Below are 7,501 nucleotides of genomic sequence, written 5' to 3' on the forward strand. Positions count from 1 at the left end.
CAACGTGCCACTGGTGAAGTAGCCTCCGGGATGGCTCTTGTACCGATTCAACTAGATACACCCTTTTTGCAACGAAGAATTTCACACGCAAAGTTCTGACAACATCTCGAAACTACCAAGAGAACATCATTGCAGCGACATTACCGAAGGTCGAAAAAGGCGACCCGAAGTTTGCATTCCCACCGTGCCAACTTCTGGCCGTGACAAAACACAACCTCTAATACCCACTGGTCCGGATCGGCAGCTGAAAGGCGGTAGCTTCCGAAACGAAACGACAACTTTCGGCTGGATCGCTGGCATCTGTCAACGCACCGCAAACGAACGTCAAGCATCCCATGCGACGGGTAATCAAGTTTATAAAACAATTTCACCAAAAATTAACGAAAATAGCCCCACACTAATTACGTACCCTGCATCACCATCATCATCATCTTCATCCGCTCTCGCTACACTGCCAAATTCTCCTGTGCTCCTGTGCGCTCTCCTTCGACTTCGTCCAGCTTTCGCAACGGTCAATTTGTGCTCCACTGGGTGGTCGCGAGGATTCTCCAAATAATTTCCTTTCCAACGACTCAAACGCTCCCTTCATCCATGCAAACCCTTCTTTCCTCGTTTCCCATGCACCATGTTTTCCCTCGAAAGTTTTCGAGCTACATCGACTTGATCAAATGATTCTCGAACAAATTGAACACTTGAAGGTGGAAGCGAGAAACAACCGTTTCATCACATCAAAAATGCTTCAGAGTGAGCCGACTCCGATTTGAATCCTGTTCTCGAATATAGTACTGCTTTCTAGAATGGCTGAGTTAGGTCCAAGAAATACCAAGTAGTCCAAGTAGTATTCATTGAGAGCGTTTGAGTAATTCGGTTAGTTTGCCAATTCTGGACACAGAGGATTAAGCGTGGTAGCTTCATCGACTAGTGTGTTCATACTGCTAAAACAAAAACAAACTAAAAATACGGTCCAACGAAAAGCTGGGAAAGCAAGTCACAGTCCGTCTGCGGTGCTCTCATCAAATCACAAAAGGTCATGATTATCCGAAAGGCAAAAGGCATTACCCTGACGTCAGTCAGTCCAGCTCCAGATTTTCGAGGCTAGTTTTTTTCTTCGGTCGTTGTTATTGGATGTTTTATTTATTTTTCCACCGTTCGCTACACTAGATTGGGATCCGCTGTATAAACCTGCCTCAACTCACGAACCGTAAAGAAACAGCCTACCAAAGAACTCATCGAATTCACGTGAAATCCTCGAACTGGTCAAGGTATGTATATTTAACTTAAATTTGCTTAGTGTTTTGATGTGTGTGTTTTTGGTGGTTCTGCAGGATGTATACAACAGTGCTGCCAGCACTGTAAGAGAGCATATAGGCAAGCATTACACGCGCTCAGTCAGAAAACGTGCATCAAAAATACAAAAAAAAACCCCGAAGAAATTGGCAAAACAACACCAGCGCAAGCACCTCAATCTTAACAAGATAATTACTCACTTTAGCGATGAGAAACGTTGCCCTGCAGGATGCCCACACACAGTCAAGCAAATGGTCTGGAAAGATAAAGCAAACGGATAGGGAAACTATGGCAGGAACACACAGGCGAAAGGGGGAATCAAATCCCACAGCGATAGCTTTCCTGTGCTTGCGCTGTCTTCCTCTTCCATCTTGCTCACCGAAATCAGGACCTCCCGAAGTTGGCAGAATTTGGCAAACGTTGATCCGACTGGCAAATGAACATCATCATTTCGTTCCGTACCGTGTGGCCGTTAATGAATTCTTTCCCTCCGGTCAATGCATTCGGCCCGAGCATGTTGAATAATATGTTACTGTAAGATGCCATGCCACCGTTTCCTGTGCTACTCGTAACGGTCTAATCAGTGATCTGCATCTGATGAAAAAATCTTGCTGGTTCCAGAAGTTTTTATTTTAGATGAATATTGCTATGGTGCACTAAAGGATGTCTGTCTGTGAAATCAGTCCCTCGACTAACTCGACTGAAGTGTACAGTAAACTTTCAAATGGATCGGCTTAATGTTATAAGTAAAATAGTCTGCTCAAAAATAAATACAAATGCCAGGGATCAGTATCATGGAACTATTCCATAATCTTTTTTCGATTTCTTCTGCCAATTTCCACACTAGGCAGTTTATAGTGCCCAACTTTACACCGCTCCCTTATCTGAAGCTTTCGGGATAAATGATAGGCCCACAACATCATCCACCAACCTTAATTAATACTTATTTCCAACCATATCATCGTCCTACATCCTCTTCACGCAAACACAGTGCTCCGAACGGTTAGAGACCGGTGTGCACGACGTTGAACGACGGTTCAGCTTTTGTGCTCAATTTCTTTGCGAGTGCTCGTGTGTCTCTGTGCGTGTGTATGTACTTAATCTGCTGCCAGCCGAATCTTTGCGGTAGGTCTTCAGCCTTCAAATCGCTGGACTGGGCTATCCTCTCACCTCACAACCTACAACAGCTCGTCTGCTTCCTCACTATGGATACCGTATGTGCCCCAACGGCCGCCACAAATAGCACTCTTCTCCATCTTCCTGTTCCATGTTCCAAAGAAGAACATAAGTGTGAAAATGCAATCGCCAATTCCTGCTTTGTTCTGTTCGGTCTCGTGGTTGTTTTCTCTGTTGACCATTCATTTGTCTTTTATGGATTTGAGCCACATTATTCTTATGCACATGTCTCTTACTATTGTTTTAACTAAATTTATAATTAATTTTAAGTCATTAAATTACACAACTTTTATTAAATTCAATGTTCGAAATATTAAGGTAGTATGAAAAATTAAGGTAGGATATATCAAAATATATTGCGTGTACACGAGGGGCGCCTAGGTGGTAAGGCGACAATGGCGCCGGTTGTCATCCGACTGAACCGAGGCTCAAATCCCATTCGGACCGTTCTCCCGTAATGAGGACCTTAACTATCCAACTACGTGGTATCAAACAAGTCTTATTAAAACAGTCGATAGGCCCATGTACACGAGACGAACAAGCTCAAGCTTTGCCTGACAGCGAATCTTTATTCTATGTATTGGTACATTCGAGCAGAGTGGGCGAATTTTTTTCGAGCACACAAGATTCTCTGATTTTTGTGAGCAACTTGAATCTTTTGCGATCTTTTTTTTTTATTCTTTCTTTATTGTTTACATTTTATATATGTGTCATTACAATGGAATATGTTTGTATAATGGCTTCGATTAAGAATCTTTCCTCATTGGTTCATTTTTCTTAGCATAACCGAGTATTGAATAAGTAAGTTATTTACAAAAAACTCACGGGAGCGACAAAAAAAAAATGTTATAATTATGAACTACCTTACATCTAAGAGAGACTAACCTATCTTATGATTAAATTATCTAGTCTATCCTACTAGTTGTTGTACGAATTCATTTTCACTCATCTTGCATTTAAAATAATATTTTCGCAAAATGGAGTCAACATAATTTACAATACGTTGAGAGTTTGTTCTTCTGTGCAGATCCTCAGTACGGTACCATGGTGGAACATTTAAAATTATTTTAAGCATTTTGTTTTGACAAATTTGTAGTTTCTTTAAATTTGTTTTGGCGCAGCTCCTCCATAATTAGGGTCTGAAGCACGCGTTATAAAGAAGCAATTTATTGCTTAGATTCAATTTTGATTTTCGATGTACGAGTGAGTATAAGCATTTCAGTGTTTTTTCAGCTTTTTCAACAGAATTTTCTAGGTGTGTTTTGAAGGTAATACGATCATCCAAGGTTATGCCTAGGTCATTATTGGATTTGCGGATGATGTGGCGTTCACCCTTATCGGGAGGGACCCACAGGAAATCAGCAACCATGCTACGAGGAACCTGGAGAGGATCGAGCGTTGGATGGATGCAGTGGGTCTGAAGCTGGCCCATCAAAAGACCGGCTACATGATCTTCTGCACGCATCACAACCCGCAAGTAGGTCAACTACAAGCGGGTGGACACACGATCACTTCCACGGAATCGCTCAAGTACCTCGGCGTCGAGCTCTGCCGCAAGCAGCACTACGGCCGGCATTTGAAGAAGGTCTGCACCAAGGCAACGCGTATCGCCAATGCCTTGACCGCTCTGATGCCGAACAAGTGCGGCCCCAAAAGCAGCAGAAGGGGAGCCCTGGTTAACGTTGGGAACAGCATTGTCCGTTACGCGGCACCATAGTGGGGACGGACACTTCTACACAGAGATATTCATCGCACAACCGTTCAGAGGACACACCGCACAGGAGTACTCCGAGTAGCCAGCGCCTTCCAGACGGTTTCCTACGATGCAGCTTGCGTGGTCGCAAGTACTATCCCGCTAGTCCTCCTCCTAGAGGAGGATATTCGCTGTCATGACGACAAGGTAGCGAGGGGATATACTGGACCAGACATACGAAAGCGACGCAGAGAGGAGACCATGGAACGCTGGCAACAACAGTGGACAGCCGGAGCAGAGCAGCAGGGATCGCCGGGGATGAAGACGAGGAGACTTATCCCGGACATTATGTCCTGGGTAAATCGTAAGCACGGAGAAATTGATTTCTTTCTATCTCAACTCTTTACAGGGCATGGGTTTCTCCGGAGCTACTTCGTCGAGAAAGGCATCCTCGACGGTTCGCCAAACTGCCCGGTGTGTGAACATGACGTGGAAGATGTCGACCACGTAATGTTCCACTGTCCACGGTTTGCTCGGATCCAACATGAGATGCAGCAGCAGAGCCACACCCGCCTGACGATGGACAATCTGGCGGCGGAAATGTGTGCCAACCGCGACACCTGGGAAGCAGTCCGGACTGCCGCTCGGACCATCTTCAGAAACCTCCAAGTGAGGTGGAATGAGGAAAGCCCCCCAACGGCAAGACGGAGGCGACATCAACGACGGCGGAACACGGAACAACCAAGGTAGCAATAGCTGCCGCCGTAACCGCACACAAAGGACTATACTACAACGGAAGCAGCAGCAGCAGCGACGAGTAACCAGAGCAGCAGCAGGAGCTTAGATCCAACCGGTAGTAACGGCTACGGACGGACGGGTCTGAGCAGCAGCAGCGGAAAGGAAGGCACGAAGCAGCAGCAGCAGCTGAGACAACAAGGACGAATGACGCAGCAACCACGCGTCAACGGTATGAGTGCATTGCACAAACGAACCTGCATGGAGTACTACGCACATCAGCGCATCGGCAGGTTTCGGATCAGGTCGAGGAGTGGTTTAGTTGGGTCGCATCGGCTGCCGGGTTCGCTTCACGGGCCCAGCGTCACGATGAATCCCACATACCCCATCTTGAGGGTTGGTCTGTAGCCGCAGACCACCTTCCGAGATGGGGACCTTTTGAAGGTTCCCTCCCCGTTAACAAAAAAAAAAATAAAAAAGATTATGCCTAGGTATCTTGAATGTTTTTTCCAAGGAATATTTGTGTTATTTATATGTATGTAACGTTGCGGATGTTTTCGTTGACTGGTGTATTTAGTGAAGAAAATAGCCTCAGATTTGTTGCCGTTTACCTTAAATTTCCATTTGGTGCAGAATTTACTTGGCCGCTTTAATGCGTTGTTTAGCGATCTGATAATTGTTTTTGGTTGTTTTGATGATGCTGTGATGGCAAAATCGTCAGCGTATAAATATTGTTCACAGTTACTCATAGATGGTATATCTGATATGTAAATGTTGAACAGCAGTGGCGATAAAATGCTACCTTGCGGTACACCAGCTTTGGGTGCAAATGTTTCTGATTTAATGTTTCCGATGTGGACACTGTGCTGTCTATTTTCAAGGAACGATTCAATTATTTTGACCAAATATGGAGGATATTTATAAAATATCAGTATATATCATGCCTTGGTGCCATATGTCCCAAACTTCCACACCCAAATGATGGTAGAAACGGATTATCTTCGCTTGCACTTTTAGACAAACTGAATGTAACGAATGCTGGTCTGCAAAAGATGCTGGAAAAGTTATGGTCAAGGAGATCAAACCATTGAAAAAGGCTCGCAAATCTGTTTTATATGAGCCGTTTGTAATGGTATGGGTGAGATTCGCCATCAAACGATCGTGGCGTGTGCGGGAGCCTAATGGCCGGCGTGACCTAGAGTATAAGGCCACAAAGCAAAGAAGAAAACTCACATAAGCTTTTAGTTTAGACATGGATTCAAAACTTAAGATATCTTCTCATTCCCGCGGAAAGGAAAGATGTTCTAAATATTGTTTAACGCTCTAACGTGTTTTCATGATGAAATAGCTGCTATGAGCTATATAGATTGAGCTCCCTAATACAACAAAAAAAAACAAGAAGGAAATGCCTTGAGAAGTTTGTACAAAATCAGTTCAAGAAGAGCTGAGTGTACGACTTCCTGTGTCCTTAATACTTAAAACTAAACAAATAAATCTTCAGGTCTTTTTAGTCTTTATTGTAGCATGTACTTAACATGCTAAAAAACATTGATTTAATCATCATTTCAGCTACAGAAGCTTACCAATGCTACATCAATCCTTGTGTTGAAATTTACCAAAGTGAAAATTAAACTAAAGATGGCATCCATGGCGGCCTTTCTAACAAACGCTTAAATAAAAAAAGTCCGAAAAGTAAGGCGGCATTGAAAGTCAAATTTCCCGCGCCAAAAGAAGCCTCTTGTTTTTAATTTTCGTTTGTCAATATGTATGTTTTTGACAGTTCTGCCACGTTTCAAGTCACAACATCAACCCGGCTAGGAGTGCCGAAACATTGCGGAGGTTACAAAAAGCGTACGGGGAAGAATCTATGTCGAAGAAAAATGTGTACAGTGATTTCAAGAATGGCCCTGTGAAGGTCGATGACGTTCTAAATCAAGAATTTGGTGGTCAATAATCGTCGGTCGACAAAAAAAAATCTTTCGGAACCTCCATCCGACGAAAGTGGCCGGATTTGTGGAAAAACAACAGCTGGTTTTCGCCCTCCCATATGGCCATCATTTTGAGGGAGTTTTTCCCACACAACTGACACCCGTATTGTTCCGTAACCGGCCGTATTCGCCAGATTTGGCACCAGCCGTCTTCTGGTTGTTCAACAAGCTAAAACGGCCGCTTCGGGGACACCGGTTGGACACTATCGAGGAGATAAGAGCCGCAGCGACGGCGGAACTAAAAGAGTATCCCAGTATCCGCGTTTTCTACCTGCTTCGAGGAGTGATGGTTAAGACCTTTATTTGCCCTAATAAAAAACCATTTAAGAATAAAACGCAAAGCCCTTTATTTTTAGGGGCCCAGTAGTACATAGCAATGAGTCGACACGGGCCCAAAAATCCTTCTGAGTTTATTTCTGTCCAACACATCGAAGTGAAATTCTTGAACTTTGCACAAAGTACATAGCTCGGAGGTGGTTGTAAGTTAAGGGACTAGGCTAGTTATACTACTCTATAGCATCACCATTGCCCTGAGCACTTCAAAATCTATGAACCTTTTGCTTGCCTCAAAAATTGCATGTTTTTGTGTGACGAAACTTACGTGCCGCAAAAGGTGGATGGA

This window comes from Anopheles maculipalpis, chromosome X, assembly GCF_943734695.1.
Source record: "Anopheles maculipalpis chromosome X, idAnoMacuDA_375_x, whole genome shotgun sequence".
NCBI lineage: Eukaryota > Metazoa > Arthropoda > Insecta > Diptera > Culicidae > Anopheles > Anopheles maculipalpis.